This window comes from Molossus molossus, unplaced genomic scaffold (genome assembly GCF_014108415.1).
Source record: "Molossus molossus isolate mMolMol1 unplaced genomic scaffold, mMolMol1.p scaffold_m16_p_1, whole genome shotgun sequence".
In the NCBI taxonomy this organism is placed as follows: domain Eukaryota; kingdom Metazoa; phylum Chordata; class Mammalia; order Chiroptera; family Molossidae; genus Molossus; species Molossus molossus.
In genome coordinates, this window is record NW_023425344.1 from 118006276 (window position 1) to 118028559 (window position 22284).

Below are 22284 nucleotides of genomic sequence, written 5' to 3' on the forward strand. Positions count from 1 at the left end.
AGCTGCATAGCACTCCATTGTGTATATGTACCACAACTTTTTTATCCATTCATCTACTGATGGACATTTGGGCTGTTTCCAGATCTTAGCTATTGTAAATAGTGCTGCTATGAACATGGGGGTACATATATTCTTTCTGATTGGTGTTTCAGGCTGCTTAGGGTATATTCCTAGAAGTGGGATCACTGGGTCAAACGGAAGTTCAATTTTTAATTTTTTGAGATAACACCATAGTGTTTTCCATAGTGCCTGCACTAGTCTGCATTCCCACCAGCAGTGTATTAGAGTCCCCTTTTCTCCACACCTTCGCCAATACGTGTTGTTTGATGATTTGTTGATGGTGGCCATTCTGAAAGGTGTGAGGTGATACCTCATTGTTGTTTTAATTTGCATCTCTTTATGATTAGTGATGTTGAGCATTTCTTCATATGTCTCTTAGCCATTTGTATGTCCTGTTTGGAGAGGTGTCTATTTAGTTCCTCTGCCCATTTTGTAATTGGGTTCATTGTGTTCCTTTTGTTGAGTTGTATAAATACTTTATATATTTTGGAAATTAAGCCCTTATCTGATATATCATTGGCAATTATGCTCTCCCATACAGTGGGTAGCCTTTCCATTTTAATGATTGTATCTTTTGCTGTGCATAAGCTTTTGAATTTGATGTAGTCCCGTGCGTTCATTTTCTCCTTTGTTTCTGTTGCCTTAGGTGATGTATCAATGAAAATTCTGCTCTGTATGATGTCCGAAATTTTGTTACCTACATTTTCTTCTAGAATTTTTACGGTCACATTTAAGCCTTTTATCCATTTTGAGTTTATTCTTCTGTATGGTGTAAGTTGATGGTCTAGTTTCAGTTCTTTGCATGTAGCTCTTCAATTTTCCCAACACCATTTAATAAAGAGGCTGTCTTTACTCCACTGTATGCTCTTTCCCCTTTTGTCAAATATTAATTGTGCATACTGTCTTGGGTTCATTTGTGGGTTCTCTATTCTGTTCCATTGATCTATCTGCCTGTTCTTGTGCCAGTACCAGGGTGTTTTGATTACAGTGGCTTTGTAGTATAATCTGAAATCTGCTAATGTGATCCCTCCAACTTTGTTCTTTTTTTTCAAGATTGTTGTGGCTATTTGAGGTCTTTTTTGGTTCCATGTGAACTTTTGAAGTATTTGTTCTAGTTCTGTGAAGTATGCCGTTGGTATTTTGATGGGGATTGCATTGAATCTATAGACTTCTGGCTAAGACTTCTAGTACTATTTTAAATAAGAGTGGTGAAACTGGGCATCCTTGTCTTGTTCTTGTTCTTATGGGAAACACTTTTAGTTTTTGCCCATTGAGTATGATGTTGGCTGTAGGTCTTCCATATGTGGCCTTTATTCTGTCGAGATATGATCTCTCTATTCCCAGACTGCTGAACATTTTTATCACAAATGGGTGCTGGGTTTTGTCAAATGCTTTTTCAGCTTCTATTGATATGATCATATGATTTTTATCTTTTATTTTGTTTATGTGGTGTAAGACATTAATGATTTGTGAATATTGTACCAGCCTTGCATCCCTGGGATGAATTCCACTTGGTCATGGTGAATAATTATTTTGATGTATTGCTGGATTTGATTTGCTAGTATTTTGTTCAGGATTTTAGCATTTATGTTCATCGGGGATATTGGCCCATAGTTTCCTTTTTTTGTAGTGTCTTTTCCTGGTTTTGGAATGAGAATTATGCTGACCTCATGAAACAAGTTTGGAAGTCTTCCTTCTTCTTGAATTTTTTGAAAAAGTTTGAGAAGAATGGGTATTAGTTCTTCTTTGAATGTTCGGTAAAATTCTCCCAAGAAGTTGTCCGGGCCTGGGCTTTAGTTTTCTGGGAGAGTCTTGATTACATCTTCAATTTCTTTTGCTACTATTTGTCTGTGCAAGTTTTCTATCTCTTTCCGGTTCAGTTGTGGGAGACTATGTGTATCTAGAAATTTGTCCGTTTCACTTAGATTGTCGAATTGTTGCCATATAATTGTTCATAATATTTGTTAACAATTCTTTGTATTTCTGTGGTATCTGTTACTTCTCCTTCATTTCTGATTTTGTGTATTTGGGTTCTCTCTGTTTCTTGGTGAGTCTAGCTAAGGGTCCATCAATCTTGTTTATCTTTTCAAAGAACCAGCTCTTTGTTTCATTGATCCTTTGAATTGTTTTCTTGGTCTCTAGGTCATTTACTTCTGCTCTGATCTTTACTATTTCCTTTCTTCTACTTGCTCTGGTGTGGGAGACATTTTGCATGGCAACCATTATGCTAAAATCTGCTCTGCCATCTCCTGCCCCAAGGGAGGATATCTCTGCTTTATCTCTGCATTTTGAACCATTTACTCAACAAGCCAGTCTTTGGTGATCTTTTGTTCCACCCATACTTTGGGGTGGTTATTCAATAACTTATCGCTTGACAATAAATGATTTTGTCGGGAGAGGAAAAATGGCGGCGGAGTGAATGGAAGCTACACAGACCGTCTCCCAGAACCAAACTGGAATTACAACTATAACACAGACAAATCGATGGGGAAAAGAAGCAGAAAAGCAGCTTGTGAGGACCATATAACGAGGGACACTGACTCCATCCTGGTAGGCTTGTGAAGGCGCGAGACGGGGACTGGGAGCCCACGGTTGGCAGCTCGGCAGCAGTCTTAGCTGGGAGCAGTGCCCTCGGGTTACACTCCTAAGCGGCTACACAGCGCAGAGCCGGGACAGAGGCTAAAACAGCCACAGCCACTCACTTTGGGCTCCGGCAGAGGGAGGGCAGATTGGACTGGAACTGTGTCGGGACACTTGGGATTTGGAGGGCACTCAGAGCTTTTACTGAGTGCACCCACGCAGGATGGTGGCCATATTGCTCCTTTCCAGGGCTCTGGGGAGAGGCAGCAGCCCCTCCCTTGGAGATCCAACCCCATCCTGTGGGCCATTAAAGTGCTAATTGAGGCTCATTAACAACCAACATCTGCCCCACCGTCATGAAATCCCCTTGTGCTGAGCACCTGAGGGAGTTTTTCAATCAACTGACAACCCAAAACTCATCAAGTAACCTCAACTACTAGCCTCCAGGAAAAAACTAGAAGATAACAGTACCTTTCCTGGGCTGGCAACATTAACTAAGAAAGTAAGACTTGACAGTGGTGTTTAACGTGGGTCCTCGTTCGCTCATCTAAACCCAGGAGAGGGAGCCACAAACAGCAGAACACCAACACCCACAGGGAAAACTTGACAGGCTCCAAAGCACACAGTGATAGCCAAAATGGTGAACACAGAAACAGAAGCCAAATGAAAGAGCAAGAGACCTCCACTGAAGATGAGATCAATGTGGAGCAATTAGGCATGTTAACAGAGCTAGAATTCAGAGCCATGATCTTGAGGAAGCTCAACAGCATGAGTAAGGACATAGAGACACTGAAAATAAGCCAATTGGAAATTAAAAACCATCAAGAAGAGATAAAAAATGACATATCAGAAATGAAAAACACATTGGAAGGTTTAAAAAGCAGAGTAGAGGAAGCTGAGGACCGGATCAGTGAATTAGAAGACAGGGTAGAAAAATATCAACCAATCAGAAAAACAAAAGGAAAAAACTATTAAAAAACAGGAAGACAGCTTAAAAGAACTGTGGGACAACTGGAAACGTAATAATATTCGCATCATAGGAGTCCCTGAAGAGGAAGAAAATGAGCAAGGGATAGAGAATATATTAAAAAAAATAGTGACAGAAAACTTCCCTAATTTGGTGAAGGAAGAAGGCATTCAAGTTCAAGAAGCACAGAGAGTCCCAAGTAAGAAGAACCCAAACAGGCCCACACCAAGACACATAGTAATTAAAATGCCACAAATTAAAGACAAAGAGAAAATCCTAAAAGCAGCAAGAGATAAGTAACAGGTTACCTACAAAGGAAACCCCATAAGGCTCTCAGCTGACTTCTCACAAGAAACACTACAGGCCAGAAGGGAATGGCATGAAATAATCAAAGTCATGAAAAACAAGAATCTGAATCCAAGACTATTCTACCCAGCAAGGCTATCATTCAAAATAGAAGGTCAAATAAAGAGCTTCCCAGACCAAAAAAAAGGCTAAGGGAATACATTAGCACCAAACCAGCACTGCAAAAAATGTTAAAAGATAAACAAGATTGATGGACACTTAGCTAGACTCACCAAGAAACAAAGAGACAGAACCCAAATACACAAAATCAGAAATGAAAGAGAAGAAGTAACAACCAACACCACGGAAATACAAAAGATCGTTAACAACTACTATGAACAACTATATGGCAACAAATTCGACAATCTAAGCGAAATGGACACATTTCTAGAAACACACAGTCTCCTAAAACTGGACCCGGAAGAGATAGGAAACTTGAACAGACCAATAACAACTAAGGAAATTGAAGAGGTAATCAAGACTCTCCCAGCAAACAAAAGCCCAGGCCCAGATGGCTTCATGGGGGAGTTTTACCGAACATTCAAAAAAGAAATAACACCCATTCTCCTCAAACTATTTCAAAAAATTCAAGAAGAAGAAAGACTTCCAAATGCGTTCTATGAGGCCAGCATAATTCTAATTCCAAAACCAGAAAAATACACTACAAGGAAAGAAAACTACAGGCCAATATCCCTGATGAACATAGATGCCAAAATCCTGAACTAAATATTAGCAAATTGGATCCAGAAATACATCAAAAAACTTATTCACCATGACCAAGTGGGATTCATTCCAGGGATGCAAGGCTGGTACAATATTCGCAAATCAATAAATGTGGTATACCACATAAACAAAATGAAGAATAAAACCGCATGATCATATCAATAGATGCCGGAAAAGCATTCGACAAAATCCAGCATCCATTTCTGATAAAAACGCTCAGCAATGTGGGAATAGAGGGATCATATCTCGACATAATAAAGGCCATATATGAAAGGCCTACAGCCAACATCATGCTCAATGGACAGAAACTAAAAACATTTCCATTAAGAACAGGAACAAGACAGGGATGTCCACTTTCATCACTCTTATTTAAGATTGTACTGGAAGTCTTAGCCACAGCAATCAGACATGAAGAAAAAATAAAAGGGATCCAAATTGGAAAGGAGGAAGTGAAACTGTCATTATTTGCAGATGACATGATATTATACATAGAAAACCCTAAAGACTCCATCAAAAATCTACCAGACTTAATAAATGAATTTGGCAAAGTAGCAGGATACTAATGTCAAGAAATCGATGGCATTCTTGATGAACGCACAGAAAGAGAAACTGAAAAAACAATCCCATTTACCATCGCGCCAAAAAAATTAAGATACATAGGAATAAACTTAACCAAAGAAGTAAAGGACCTATTTGCAGAAAACTACAGGTCATTGAAAAAAGAAATAGAGGAAGATATAAAAAAGTGGAAGCACATACCCTGTTCATGGATTGGAATAATTAACATCATTAAAATGTCCATACTACCCAAAGCAATCTATAGATTCAGTGCAATCCCCATCAAAATTCCAACGACATATTTCACAGAACTAGAACAAATACTTCAAAAGTTCATATGGAACCATAAAAGACCCCGAATAGCCACAGCAATCTTGAAAAAGAAGAACAAAGTAGGTGGGATCACAATACCAGATATCAGGTTATACTACAAAGCGACTGTAAACAAAACAGCCTGGTACTGGCACAAGAACAGGCATATAAACGAGTGGAACAGAACTGAAAACCAAGAAATGGACCCAAGGCAATACGCTCAATTAATATTTGACAAAGGTGGCAAGAGAATACAGTGGAGTAAAGACAGCCTCTTTAATAAATGGTGTTGGGAAAATTGGGCAGCTATATGCAAAAAAATTAAACTAGACCATCAATCTACACCATACACAAAAATAAACTCAAAATGGATAAAAGACTTAAATGTGACCCATGAATTCATAAAAATTCTAGAAGAAAATGTAGGCAACAAAATTTCAGACGTCATACGGAGCAGAATTTTCAGTGATACATCACCTAAGACATCAGAAACAAAGGAAAAATGAACACGTGACTACATCAAACTAAAAAGCTTCTGCACAGCAAAAGAAACAATCATCAAAATGGAAAGGCAACCCACTGTATGGGAGAACATCATTGCCAATGATGTATCAGATAAGGGGAAATTTCCATCATATATAGAGTGCTCATACAACTCAAGAAAAGGAAGACAAAGAACCCAATTAAAAAATGGGCAGAGGAGCTGAATAGACACCTCTCCAAACAGGACATACAAATGGCTAAGAGACATATGAAGAAATGCTCAACATCACTAATAATCAGAGAGATGCAAATTAAAACAACAATGAGGTATCACCTCACACCTGTCAGAATGGCCACCATCAACAAATCATCAAACAACAAGTGTTGGCAAGGGTGTGGAGAAAAGGGGACTCTAATGCACTGCTGGTGGGAATGCAGACTGGTGCAGCCACTGCGGAAAACAATATGGTGTTGCCTCAAAAAATTAAAAATTGAACTTCCATTTGACTCAGTGATCCCACTTCTAGGATTATATTCTAAGAAGCCTGAAACACCAATCAGGAAGAATATATGTACCCCCATGTTCATAGCAGCACTATTTACAATAGCTAAGATCTGGAATCAGCCCAAGTGTCCATCAGTAGACGAATGGATAAAAAAGCTGTGGTAGCCCTGGCTGGTTTGGCTCAGCGGTTAGAGCATCCACCTGCAGTCTGGAGAGACCCGGGTTCGGTTCCCGCTAAGGGCATGTACCTTGGTTGCAGTTTGTCCCCGGCCCTGGTTGGTCGTGCGGGTGGCAGCCACTCGATGTGTCCCTTTCACTTCAATGTTTCCCTCTCTCTCTCTCTTCCTCTCTCTTTCTCCCACTCTGTCTGTACGAAGGATGGAAAAATGTCCTCGGGTGAGGATAAAAAAAAAAAATGCTGTGGTACATATACACAATGGAATACTATGCAGCAGTAAGAAAGAAAGATCTCTTATCCTTTGAGATGACATGGAGGGACCTGGAAAGTATTATCCTAAGTGAAATAAGCCAAGCAGAAAAAGACAAATACCACATGATCTCACTTATATATGGAATATAATGAACATAACAGTCTGAGGAATACAGTAGACCCAGAAACATGGAAGTAGGGCGCAGACTTACATCCCTCAGAAGAGGTGGTGGTGAGGGGGAAGAGATAAACCACAGAACTAATATGCATGTATGCATGACCAATGGACATGGACAACTAAGCCGGGGACGGGGCGGGGTTGGGATGGGGAGGGGGGTGCCAATGGGGTAAAAAAGGTAAAATATCTGTAACAAATAAATAAATAAATATTTTTTAAAAAATCATCTTGTTTTTCCTGCCCTATATATTGTGTGAATTTCCCCAAAATAAATGAGACTTGATCAGAACCCTCTCTTGTCTCCATTTCTCATGTCTCTTGTCCCTTCTCATCCTCACTCCCCCTCTAGAGTCCTCATTGCTCGACCTGCGGGACTGGTCACTCTGGGGTTTTCTTTTTGTTTGCTTTCTAGTTCTTTAAGTTTTGAGGTTAGATAGTCTATTAGAAATTTTTATTGTTTCTTGAGGTAGGCCTGTAGTGCTATAAACTTCCCTCTCAGAACTGCTTTTGCTGCATCCCATAGATTTTGTGTGGTTGTGTGTTTATTTTCATTGGTTTCCAGGAATTTTTAAATTTCTTCCTTGATCTTCATGGTAACCCATTCATTGTTCAATAACATGCTATTTAGCCTCCATGTTTTCAAATGTCTTTGCATGCTCTTGTTGCAATTGATTTCTAGTTTAATGCCATTGTCATCTGAGAAGATGCTTGATGAGATTTCAATCTTCTTGAACTTGTAGAGATTTAGTTTCTGCCCTAACAAGTGGTCAATCTTTGAGAATGTCCCATGTGCACATGAGAAGAATGTGAATTGTGCAGTTTTGGGGTAGAAATCTCTGTAGATATCTATGAAATCCATTTGATCTTGTGCTTCATTTAGAGTTTGTGTTTCCTTGTTAATTTTTTGTCTACAAGTTCTATCCAGTGACGTCAGCAGGGTGTTGAAGTCCCCTGCTATGATTGTATTGCTGTTGATTTCTCCTTTGAAGCTCTCCAGAAAATTGTTAATATGTTTTGGTGCTCCTATATTGGGTGCATATATGTTTACCAAGGTTATATCTTCCTGTTGGATAAATCCTTTCAATATTATGTAGTGGCCTTCTTTGTCTCTAGTTATGGCCTTCATTTTGAAATCAACTTTATCAGATATGAGTATTGCTACCCCAGCTTTTTTTGCTTTCCATTTGCTTGAAAGATTTTTTTCCATCCCTTCACTTTCAACCTATGTGAGTCTTTTGTTGTGAGGTGGGTCTTTGGTAAACAACATATAGATGAGTCATGCTTTCTTATCCAGTCAGCTACCCTGTGTCTTTTTATCAGAACATTCAAACCATTCACATTTAGGTGATAATCGATATACACTTATTTATTGCCATTTTTGTTTAGTATGGTTCTATTTTTCTTCCTATTTCTTCTACTAATTACAGCAGTCCTTTTAACATATCTTGCAATGCTGGTTTGGTGTTAATATATTCCCTTAGCCTTTTTTTGGTCGTTTAAGCTCTTTATTGGACCTTTTATTTTGAATGATAGCCTTGCTGGATAGAGTAGTCTTGGATTCAGATCCTTGTTTTTCATGACCTTGATTACTTGAATGCCACTCCATTCTGTCATGTAGTGTTTCTTGTCTAGAAGCCAGTTTCCTTTGTAGGTAACTTTTTGCTTATCTCTTGCTGCCTTCAGGATTCTCTTTGTCTTTAATTTTTGGCATTTTAATTACTATGTGTCTTGGTGTGGGCCTGTTTGGGTTCTTCTTACTTGGGACTCTCTGTGCTTCTTGAACTTGAATGCTTTCTTCTTTCACCAAGTTAGGAAAGTTGTCTGTGACTATTTTTTCAAATATATTCTCTAACCCTTGCCCATTTCTTCTTCTTCGGGGACTCCTATGATGCAAATGTTATTATGTTTTCAGTTTTCCCACAGTTCTCTTAAGCTGTCTTCCTGTTTTTTAATTGTTTTTTCCTTTTGGTTTTCTGATTGGTTGATTTTTTTTTTTACCCTGTCTTCTAATTCACTGATCCGGTCCTCAGCTTCCTCTACTCTGCTGGTTAGTTTCCAATGTGTTCTTAATTTCTGCCATGTCATTCATCATTTACTTTTGATTAGTTTTCAATGTTTTATATCTTTACTCATGGTACTGATGTCCTTACTCATGCTGTTGAGCTTCCTCAAGATCATGGCTCTGAACTCTACCTCTGATTATTCACTTAGCTGAATTTCAAATTGATCTCATCTTTGATAGAGTTCTCTTGTTCTTTTATTTGGAATTTGTTTCTTTGTTTCACCATTTTGGCTATCTCAGTGCGTTTTGGAGCCTGCCAAATTTCCCTGTGGGTGTTGGTGTTTTGCATTTCTTTGCCTCACCTAGGAAAGGCTGAATCTGGGGACAGGGGAGGGCTGCTGCTTTTCCCCACAGCTCTGGGAATGAGCACACTGGCCACCGTCCTTTGTGGCCACAACTCATCAAAAACTTTGAGTGCCCTCCAAATCCCAGTTGTCCTCACAGATTTCCAGCCCAGTCTGCCCTCCCTCTGCCATAGCCCCCAGGTGAGTGGTTGTGGCTATTTTAGTGCTCTGTCCTGGCTCTCTGTGCTGTGGAGCATGCTTGGTCTTTATTCCTCAAGGGCGCTGGTTACAGCTAAGACTGCTGCCGCCCATGGGCTCCCAGCCCGCCACCCTCTTGTGCTTCCGCAAATCCTACCAGTTGTCTCAGTTATATGGTCCTGTGCTGCTGCTTTTCTGTTGCTTTTTTCCTGAGGATTTGTCTTTATTTTTGTTGTAATTCCCATTTGGTCCTGGGAGATCGTCTGTGTAGCTTCCATTCACTCCACCTCCTTTCTCACAGCTGGGTTGCACAGACCTCTCTGGTGCCCCAGCACCCTGCAGGTCCCGCGGGTAACTAGATTGCACAGTCCCTTTCGGGACCCAGCTCTATGCCTATGTTATGGGCTGCTGGGTCACATAGGCCTCTCTGGTGCTTCAGCACCCTGCAGGTCCTGTGGGTAAGTGGATGGCACAGTCCCTGCTGGGTTGGCAGGCCTCCTGCCGGCAGGCATCTGGATTGCACTAGTCCCTCTGGGGCTCCCGTTTCCCACTGCTCTTGTGGGCTACTGGATGGCACAGGCCTCTGTGGGGCCCCCTCGCTGCTGGTGGCTGGGGAGTACTGCTGCCCTATGGGGCTCAACTGCTCTGCTTTTGCTGTAGTTTTTGCGGAGGAGTGTCAGCTGGTTGTTTGTGCTTCTGTTACCTGGGGATGGATATCTACTCCCCAGCCTCTGTTGCTGGGGGTATATCTCCACTCTGATTGGGCTGCTACTATGGGGGATGGTACTGGGCTCCTGGCTGTCTGCGGCTTTCACAGTTGGCACCTTAGGAGCTCCACTATTGTGCACTGGTCTGTGTTGACACAGAGTGTCTACTGGTCTGATGGTGCCAGGTGCACTGCTGGGCCCTAGTCGCTCCTACTACCTTCTCCCAGGGAAGGCCCAGGATCTTCCAAAATGGTGGGACCTCCTCGCAGCGCAGGGTGAAGCACCCTGAAGGGCTGCTTACTGTGGTAGCCGGCTGTTCCCCATTCACAGCACAGGAACCTTCTGCTCTGCATCTCTGCACTACTTGGGTTTGGTCATCCACCTTCACGTCCACTCACACTCTCTCACACACTAGTTCACCGTCTCTCACACTCACCTTCTCTCTGGTCCTGCCCACTGTCATCTTCCAGTATTCCTAGTTCAGTTGTAACTTGGATGTGGTTATGGGAGGATGCAATACTGTGCTTACCTTCACCACCATCTTGACCAGAAGTTCTCATATGTTCTTTATACTGTATTTTGCAATTAATGGAAGTGTTTTGAGGATCCATTATAACATTTGTTTTGGAAGCTTGTCATCTTCCTCAGGTGTGTTAATATTGAGGACCATTACAGTTTTGAGTGAGCAGTAGATTCTGCCTAGTGTGCCACCTGTCTTAGTTTGAATTCCCCCAAAGTCAATCTTAAACAAAGATTCTAGTGTAAGTAGGTCATTTGGAAGATGCAAGTGAAATGTTCAGAGGAGCCGATACTACAACTGGCATCAATACTTCTTCCTTTTTTATACTTTGGTAAGTGAGAAAAGGGAGATAAGGCAGCCAATAAAGAATGTATTTTTTTTTTTTTGTTGTTCAGGTAGAGTGGGAGGGAGAGAGAGGAACAGAGAGAGAGAGAGAGAAACATCGATGTGAAAGGAACACATCGAGTGGCTGCCACCCGCACAACCGACCAGGGCCGGGGACAAACTGCAACCGAGGTACATGCCCTTAGCGGGAACTGAACCCGGGTCTCTCAGGACTGCAGGCCGACGCTCTAACCGCTGAGCCAAACCGGCCAGGGCTAAAGAATGTATTTTAAAGCTAGTTACCACTATGGTCAACTGAAGCTTGATCCTGCAGGAAAAACAATATAAGATCCATGCTTTAGTATTATATTTCCCACATAGAGGAGTAGGGAGCTAGTTGAAAGCTACCCACAACTGGACATTAACACCAAAGAATATCTTAGAATATCTTAACAGCTTAGAAAAGAAGCTGTTAAGCAAAGAGATGCAGATGTTGGCTACTGGAAATCTGCTAGAAAATACTAAATTGTTAAGGCCGAAGGGATATAGGCAAAGGTATTAACATCATCTGTTACTAGACCTAAGGAGGTCTGTAGTACAGTTACTAGTGAGCCAAGGAACTGACTAGTACTGACCCAGAAGGGCAATCCAAATTAAAGATACTATATAGTTCTCCTCTTGATGAATAGACAACAAGATGCTATATAGTTTACCTCCTCACAAATATACACCATCTATCTAGATTGAAACTAGAATACTACTACTTAGGGCTTGACATTCTGCCTGCAACCACTCTATACATAAAGGTTAACCTTGTTTTCTACTACATTTTACAAATCTGACCTCAAACATTCATTTTCCCCATCTTGTGATCAGTCCTAACATCCTAAAATGAAGAGAGTGTAAAATGAAAGCAATGATGCTATTTGGGGCATGAGTTTACCTTCCATCAGTGGTAATGGGAAGAGGATGAGTGAAGAATATGAACCTACCTACTACCTCAATAACTTCTGAGAAAATTCTACCAAGAATATCTGGGGAAGCTTTGCTATTTCCTACAGGGAAAGCACCTGCCTCATCTTAGGAAGAAGTTCCACCTATCTATATATGATGTCCATATCAGTTTCACCACTCAGCACTTGGTCCCAGCTTGTGTTACTTGTATCTCATTTACCTTTAATTCATTCTTTTAAGAAATATTTATTGCGTGCCTACAATGTGTCAGGCAGATAAACAAGACAAATTATATCTTGTTCTCCAAAGCCTATAATTTATAGAGGAGTTATTTTATACAACAAATAATTACTTAATTACAATTGTGTTAAGTGCTAATGGAGAAAATGATAGAATACTGTGAATATATTGTTGAGAAATTAGTTAACCAAGGCTGAAGAAGGGTGTCAGGGAAACTCACTGAGGACGTAATATTTAATCTAAGGCTTGAAGAATAGAGTTTGAAAAGGAGAAGAAAGAGCACCTTAAAAACAGCACTTACAAGAAGTTTGGGACATTCCTGAGACAAAGAAAGCCAGTATATCTGCAGAGCAGTATTCACAGAGTTGTGTAGTGTGTAATCTGGCCAGAGAGGCGGGAAGAGCCAGTTCATGTAGACAAGGAGAAGATTTTTGAATGTTGGGATGGAGGAATAGTAAGATCACTTTTTCCTGTTCTAGAAATTTATATAAATGAAAATATATACTCTCTTGTGTCCAGTTTCTTTTTACTGAACATAACATCTATGAGAGTCATTCATGTTGTGTGTACAGTAGTTCATTTATATTTTATTATTTAAGTTATTTATTTATATGAATATACCACAGATTCTTTATTCATTTTCTTACTGATGAACATATGAATTGTTTTCAGTTTTGGATATTGTGAATGAAGCTGCTATGAACATTTTTGAAAAGAGTATTTTTTTTATTAATTTATTTTTGTTACAGATGTTTCTCCTTTTTTTTTCCCCATTGACACCCTCCTCCCCATTCTCCACTCCCCATACCCGGCTTTGTTGTTCATGACCATCGGTTATGCATACATGCATATAGGTTCCGTGGTATATCTCTTCCCTCCCCCCAACATCCCATCTTGTGAGGGTTGTCAATCTGTACCCCACTTCGATGTCTCTGGGTCTACTCTATTCCTCAGACTGTTATGTTCATTATATTCCACAAATAAGTGAGATCATGTGATATTTGTCTTTCTCTGCTTGGTTAGTTTTGCTTAGGATAATACTTTGCAGGTCCCTCCATGTAGTCTCAAAGGATAGAAGATCTTTCTTACAGCTGCGTAGTACTCCATTGTGTGTATGTACCACAGCTTTTTTATCCATTCGTCTACTGATGGACACTTGGGCTGTTTCCAGATCTTAGCTATTGTAAATAGTGCTGCTACAAACACGGGGGTACATATATTCTTTCTGATTGGTGTTCCAGGCTTCTTAGGGTATATTCCTAGAAGTGGGATCACTGGGTCAAATGGAAGTTCAATTTTTAATTTTTTGAGGCAACACCATATTGTTTTCCATAGTGGCTGCACCAGTCTGCATTCCCACCAGCAGGTACCACAGCTTTTTTATCGATTCGTCTATTGATGGACACTTGGGCTGTTTCCAGATCTTAGTGATTGTAAATAGTGCTGCCATAAACATGGGGGTACGTATATTCTTTCTGATTGGTGTTTCAGGCTTCTTAGAATATATTCCTAGAAGTGGGATCACTGGGTCAAACGGAAGTTCAATTTTTAATTTTTTGAGGTAACACCATAGTGTTTTCCGTAGTTGCTGCACCAATCTGCATTTCCACCAGCAGTGTACTAGAGTCCCCTTTTCTCCACACCCTTGCCAACACTTGTTGTTTGATGATTTGTTGATGGTGGCCATTCTGACAGGTGTGAGGTGATACCTCGTTGTTGTTTAGATTTGCATCTCTCTGATTATTAGTGATGTTGAGCATTTCTTCATATGTCTCTTAGCCATTTGTATGTCCTGTTTGGAGAGGTGTCTATTTAGTTCCTCTGCCCATTTTGTAATTGAGCTCTTTGTCTTCCTTTTGTTGAATTGTATGAGTACTCTATATATTTTGGAAATTAACCCCTTATCTGATGTATCATTGGCAATTATGCTCTCCCATACAGTGGGTTGCCTTTCCATTTTGATGATTGTATCTTTTGCTGTGCAGAAGCTTCTTATTTATTTATTTTTTTATCCTCACCTGAGGATATTTTTTCATTTTTTGTTCAGATAGAGTCGAGGGTTGGGGAGGAGAGAAACATCGACATGAAAGGGATACATCGAGTAGTTGCCACCCACATGACCCAACTAGGGCTGGAGACAAACTGCAACCAAGGTACGTGCCCTTAGTGGGAACCAAACCCGGGTCTCTCTGGACTTCTGGCCGATGCTCTAACTGCTAAGCCAAATGGTCCAGGGCTGCTGAAGCTTTTTAGTTTGATGTAGTTCCATGTGTTCATTTTGTTTATTTGTTTGTTTCGGTTGCCTTAGGTGATGTATCAGTGAAAATTCTGCTGCGTATGATGTCCAAAATTTTGTTGCCTACATTTTCCTCTAGGATTTTTATGGATTCATGAGTCACATTTAAGTCTTTTTTTTTTTTTTATCCTCCCCAGAGGATATTTTTCCATTTTTTGTACAGATAGAGTGGGAAGGAGAGAGAGGAAGGGAGAGAGAGAGAGAAACATCGACGTGAAGGGACACATCGAGTGGCTGCCACCCGCACAACCAACCAGGGCCGGGGACAAACTGCAACCGAAGTACGTGCCCTTAGCGGGAACCGAACCCGGGTCTCTCCGGACCGCAGGCTGACGCTCTAACCGCTGAGCCAAACTGGCCAGGGCACATTTAAGTCTTTTATTCATTTTGAGTTTATTCCTGTGTATGGTGTAAGTTGATGGTCTAGTTTCATTTTTTTCGTATGTAGCTGTCCAATTTTCCCAACACTATTTATTAAAGAGACTGTCTTTACTCCATTGTGTGCTCTTGCCTCCTTTGTCAAATATTTATTGAGTGTAATGTCTTGGGTCCATTTCTGGGCTCTCTGTTCTGTTCCACTGGTCTATATGCCTGTTCTTGTGCCAGTACCAGGCTGTTTTCATTACAGTAGCTTTGTAGTATAACCTGATATCTGATATTGTGATCCCACCTATTTTGTCCTTCTTTTTCAACATTGCTGTGGCTATTCGGGGTCTTTTTGGTTCCATATGAACTTTTGAAGTATTTTTTATGTCATGTTTTTTTATGCATGCAGCTACTCTATGTCATTATATTGAATAATATAATCCATTTACATTTTAGGTTGTTATTGCTAGGTACTTATTTATTGGCACCTTTTCTTTATACCTATGTTTCTCTCTTTCTCCCATTTTTTTCTAATTATTACAGCAGTTTCTTTAACATTTTTTGCAATACTGGTTTAATGGTGATGTACTTTTTTAGCCTCCCACCCCACCCCCCTTTTTTTTGTCTGAGAAGCTCTTTATTTTACCTTCCATTTTAAATTATAGCCTTGATGGATGAAGTAGCCTTGGGTTAGAGTAGTCTTGGATTCAGGTAATTGTTTTTCATTATTTTGAATACTTCATGCCAATTACTTCTGGCTTGAAATGTTTGTGTTGAGAAATCAGCTTGCAGTCCAGTGGGAACTCCACTGTAGGTAACTTTCTGTCTTTCTCTTTCTGCCCTTAAGATTCCTTTTTTTTTTCTTTAATGTTTGTCATTTTAATTATGATGTTTCTTGGTGTGGGTCACTTTGGGTTTATCTTAATTGGGATCTCTGTGCTTCCTGTACTTGTATAACTTTTTTCTTCACCAGTTAGGGAAGTTTTCTGTCATTGTTTCTTTAAACAGATTCTCTATTCATTACTTTCTTTCTTCTCCTTCTGGCACCCCTATGATATGGATGTTGTTATGTTTCATGTGGTCTGAATGTTCCCTTAAAATATTCTCCTGCTTTTTAGTTCTTTTTTCTTTCTGCTGCTCTAATTGAGTACTTTTTTTCTACCTTGTCTACCAATCACTAATTTGATCTTCTGCTTTGTTCAACCTACTTTTAATTTATTCTTGGTACTCTGGAAGTCAGATATGGTATTCTTTACTTCTGACTGGTTCTTGTTCATCATTTCTGTATACATTTTCATGCTGTTGTAGTTCTTTGTAATTTTCACTAAGCTCATTGAACATCCTTATAACCATACTTTGAACTCTGTATCTGATATAGTGCTTGCCTCCATTTCATTTTGCTCTTTTTCTAGAGATTACTCTTTCCCTTTCATTTGGGGGTTATTCTTTTGTCTTTCTGTTTTATTTATTTTTAAAATATATTTTTATTGAGTTTGAAGAGAGAGGAAAGGTGTGTGAGAGAGAGAGAAATCAATGTGAGAGAGAAAAATTGATTTGATTGCCTTTTATACACACCCCAATGGGAGATCAAACCCACAACCTGGGTATGAGCCCTGACTGGGAATTGAACCAGCAACTTTTTGGTGCACAAGATGACACTCAGTCACCTGAGTCACAGCAGCCAGAGCTGTTTCTCCATTTTAGCTGTCTCTTGGTGTTTATTTCTATATATTACATAGAATTGCTATGCCTCCCAGTGTTCGTGGGTTGACCTTATGTAGTAGGTCTCCCGTGGGACCCAGTGGTGCAGTCTCTTTGATCTCTTGATCTAAATGCTCTAGGAATGTCCCTTGTGTGGGATATTTGGGTTCTTTTGCTGTAATTAGGTTTTGATAGCTGCTGTCCCATTTGTGGGTGGGATCTCCCCTTAGGCTGGCTGACTGTGAGGCTCAACCATGACTACATCATGCAAGCTGTTGTGCAGGTGCTGACAGAACAAAATAAGACAAGATACAGAACAAAGACATACAAAAGACCCCAACAACAACAAAAACAAAAACTAGCACAAAAGAAAAGAGAATAGAGAACACGAATAAAAACAAAGAAATAAGAGAAGGAAAAAATGGAAGAAAAAAGAATATCAAAGGAAATAAGAGAGAGAAAAAATAAGAATAAAGAATAGGAAAAGAGAGAGAAGAAAAAAAATGGCAGCGGAGTGAATGGAGCTACACAGACCATCTCCCAGGACCAAACTGGATTTACAACGAAAATAAAGACAAATCGTCAGGAATGGGCAACCAAAAGGCAGCCTGGAGGACCACATAATCAGGGACACTGACTCAATCCTGGTAGGCTTGCGAGGACACGAGAGGGGGCCGGAAGCCCATGGTCCACAGCGGCCTGGGTTGGGACCAGCGGACTCGGCTGGGATCAGGGGACTCGGCTGAAAGCTGCTGCTGCCTCGGCAGTGTCCACGACTGTGGCTTAGTCCTGTGAACTCGGCTTGGTGCTACGCCCTCGGCTGGTGCCATAAACTCGGCCACCCTTAGCTGGAAGCAGCGCCCTCGGGTTAAAAGTCCCAGGTGGCTCCATGACGCAGAGTCTGCACAGAGGCCACTCACCTTGGGCTCCGGCAGAGGGAAGGCAGACTGGACTGGAACTGTGTGGGGACACTCGGGATTTGAAGGGTGCTCAGAGCTTTTGCTGAGTGCAGCCACGCAGGAGTGTGGTCATCGTACTCCTTCACAGGGCCCTGGGGAGCAGCGGCGGCCCCTCCCTCAGATATTCAACCCCACCTGGTGGCCCCTGAAATGCTAATTGAGACCAATTAACAACATCTGCCCCACTCTCAGGAAATCCTCTTACACTGAGCACCTGAGGTAGTTTTTCAGGAAACTCAGAAACCAAGGTTCTTCAGGTGACCTCTACTAATAGCCTCCAGGCAAAAAAAAGCTAGAGGAAAGTTAAGACTTGACAGTGGTGTTTAAAGTGGGTCCTCCCACCCTGGCCAGTTTGGCTCAGCGGTTAGAGCATCGGCCTGCGGTCCGGAGAGACCTGGGTTCGGTTCCCGCTAAGGGTACGTACTTCGGTTGCAGTTTGTCTCCGGCCCTGGTTGGTCGTGCGGGTGGCAGCCACTCAATGTGTCCCTTCATGTCGATGTCTCTCTCTCTCTCTCTTTTCCTCTCTCTCCCTCCTACTCTATCTGTACAAAAAATGGAAAAATATCCTCGGGTGAGGATAAAAAAATAAAAATAAAATAAAGTGGGTCCTCTCTCCCTCATCCAAACCCAGGAGAGGAAGCCACAAACAGCAGAACACCAACACCCACAGGGAAAATTTGGCAGACTCCAAAGCCCACTATGATAGCAACAATGGTGAAAAACAGATACAAAAGCCAAATGAAAGAACAAGAGACCTCTACCAAAGATGAGATAAATGAGGTGCAGTTAAACAACTTAACAGAACTAGAATTCAGAGCCATGATCTTGAGGAAGCTCAACAGCATGTGTAAGGACATGAGCACCATGAGTAAAGACATAGAAATGTTGAAAATCAACCAGTTGGAAATTAAAAACAATATATCAGAAATGAAAAACAAATTGGAAGGTTTAAAAAGCAGAGTAGAGGAAGCTGAGGACCGGATCAGTGAATTAGAAGACAGGGTAGAAAAATATCAACCTATCAGAAAACCAAAAGGAAAAAACAATTAAAAAACAGGAAGACAGCTTAAGAGAACTGTTGGACAACTAGAAACGTAATAATATTCGCATCATAGGAGTCCCCAAAGAAGAAGAAAATGAGCAAGTGTTAGAGAATATATTCAAAGAAATAGTGACAGAAAACTTTCCTAATTTGGTGAAGGAAGAAAGCATTCAAGTGCAAGAAGCACAGAGAGCCCCAAGTAAGAAGAATCCAAACAGGCCCACACCAAGACACATAGTAATCAAACTGTCAAAAATTAAAGACAAAGAGAGAATCCTAAAAGCAGCAAGAGAGAGCAACAGGTTACTTACAAAGGAAACCCCATAAGGTCTCAGCATTTTCACACAAGAAACACTACAGGCCAGACGGGAATGGCATGAAGTAATCAAGGTCATGAAAAACAAGGATCTGAATCCAAGACTACTCTACCCAGCAAGGCTATCATTGAAAATGGAAGGTCAAATAAAGAGCTTCCCGGACAAAAAAAGGCTAAGGGAATACATTAGCACCAAACCAGCACTGCAAGAAATGTTAAAAGGACTGCTGTAATTAGCAGGAGAAATGGAAAGAAAAATAGAACCACACTAAACAAAAATGGCAATAAATAAGTACCTATCAATAATCACCTTAAATGTAAATGGATTGAATGCTCCCATAAAAAGACACAGAGTAGCTGATTGGATAAGAAAGCATGACTCATCTATATATTGTTTACAAGAGACCCACCTCACAACAAAAGACTCACATAGGTTGAAAGTGAAGGGATGGAAAAAAGTCTTTCAAGCAAACGGAAAGGAAAAAAAGCTGGGGCAGCAATATTCATATCTGATAAAATAGACTTGAAAATGAAGGCCATAACTAGAGACAAAGAAGGCCACTACATAATATTGAAAGGATCTATCCAACAGGAAGATATAACCTTGATAAACATATATGCACCCAATATAGGAGCATCAAAATATATTAAAATACTTTGGAGGACTTCAAAGGAGAAACTGATAGCAATACAGTCATAGCAGGGGACTTCAACACCCTGTTGACAGCACTGGATAGATCCTCTAGACAAAAAATTAGCAAGGAAACAGAGACTCTAAATGAAGCACTAGACCAAATGGATTTAATATATATCTACAGAGAATTACACCCCAAAACTACAGAATACACATTCTTCTCAAGTGCACATGGGACATTCTTGAAGATAGACCACATGTTAGGGCACAAACTAAGTCTCTACCAGTTCAAGAAGATTGAAATCATATCAAGCATCTTCTCAGATCACAATGGCATAAAACTAGAAATCAATTGCAAGAAGAACATACAAAGACATTTGAACACATGGAAGCTAAATAGCATGTTATTAAAAAATGAATGGGTCACCGAGGAGATCAAGGAAGAAATCAAAAACTTCCTGGAAACCAATGAAAATGAACACACAACAACACGAAATCTCTGGGATGCAGCGAAAGCAGTTCTGAGAGGGAAGTTCATAGCACTACAGGCCTACCTCAAAAAACAAGAAAAATCTCTAGTAGACTATCTAACCTCACAACTTAAAGAACTAGAGAGCAAACAAAAAGAAAACCCCAGAGCAAGTAGCAGGAAAAAAATAATAAAGATCAGAGCAGAAATAAACGACATAGAGACAAAAAAACAATTCAATTGAAACAAAGACCTGGTTTTTCAATAAGAAAACAAGATTGATGGATCCTTTAGCTAGACTCACCATGAAACAAAGAGAGAGAACTCAAATACACAAAATCAGAAATGACAGAGGAGAACTAAAAACTGACACCACAGAAATACAAAAGATCGTTAACAACTACTATGAACAATTATATGGCAAGAAATTCGACAATCTAAGCAAAATGGACAAATTTCTGGAAACACATAGTCTCCCAAAACTGGATCAGGAAGAGATAGAAAACTTGAACAGACCAATATCAACAAAAGAAAATGAAGATGTAATCAAGACTCTCCCAGCAAACAAAAGCCCAGGCCCGGATGGCTTCACGGGGGAGTTTTACCGAATATTCAAGGAAGAACTTACACCCATTCTCCTCAAACTATTTCAAAAAATTCAAGAAGAAGGAAGACTTCCAACCTCGTTCTATGAAGCCAGCATAATTCTAATTCCAAAACTAGAAAAATACACAACAAAGAAAGAAAACTACAGGCCAATATCCCTGATGAACATAGATGCCAAAATCCTGAACAAAATACTAGCAAATCAATTCCAGCAATACACCAAAAAAATTATCCACCAAGACCAAGTGGGATTCATCCCAGAGATGCAAAGCTGGTACAATATTTGCAAATCAATAAACGTGATACACCACATAAATAAAATGAAGAATAAAAACCACATGATCATATCAACAGATGCCGAAAAAGCCTTTGACAAAATCTAGCATCCATTTCTGATAAAAAATCTCAGCAATGTGGGAATAGAGGGATCATATCACGACATAATAAAGGCCATATATGAAAGACCTACAGACAATATCATACTCAATGGGCCAAAACTAAAAGCATTTTTCTTAAGAACAGGAACAAGGCAAGGATGCCCACTTTCACCACTCTTATTTAACATAGTACTGGAAGTCTTAGCCACAGCAATCAGACAGGAAGAAAAAATAAAAGGGATCCAAATTGGAAAGGAGGAAGTGAAACTGTCATTATTTGCAGATGACATGATACTATACGCAGAAAACCCCAAAGACTCCATCAAAAATTCACTAGACTTAATAAATGAATTTGGCAAAGTAGCAGGATACAAAATTAACATCAAGAAATTGATGGCATTCTTATACACCAAGGATGAACTCACAGAAAGAGAAACTAAGAAAACAATCCCATTTACATTGCAGCAAAAAAAATTAAGATACGTAGGAATAAACTTAATCAAAGAAATAAAGGACCTATTTGCAGAAAACTACAGGTCATTGAAAAAAGAAATAGAGGAAGATATAAAAAAGTGGAATCACAGACCCTGTTCATGGATTGGGAGAATTAACATCATTACAATGTCCATATTACCCAAATCAATCTATAGATTCAATGTAATCCCCATCAAAATACCAATGGCATACTTCACAGAATTAGAACAAGTACTTCAAAAGTTCATATGGAACCAAAAAAGACCCCAAATAGCCACAGCAATGTTGAAAAAGAAGAACAAAGTTGGAGGGATCACATTACCAGATTTCAGGTTATACTACACAGCCACCGTAATCAAAACAACCTGGTACTGGCACAAGAACAGGCGTATAAACCAGTGGAACAGAACAGAGAACCCAGAAATGGACCCAAGATAATATGCTCAATTAATATTTGACAAAGGTGGCAAGAGCATACAGTGGAGTAAGGACAGCCTCTTTAATAAATTGTGCTGGGAAAATTGGACAGCTACATGCAGAAAAATGAAACTAGACCATCAACTTACACCCTACACAAGAATAAACTCAAAATGGATAAAAGACTTAAATGTGAC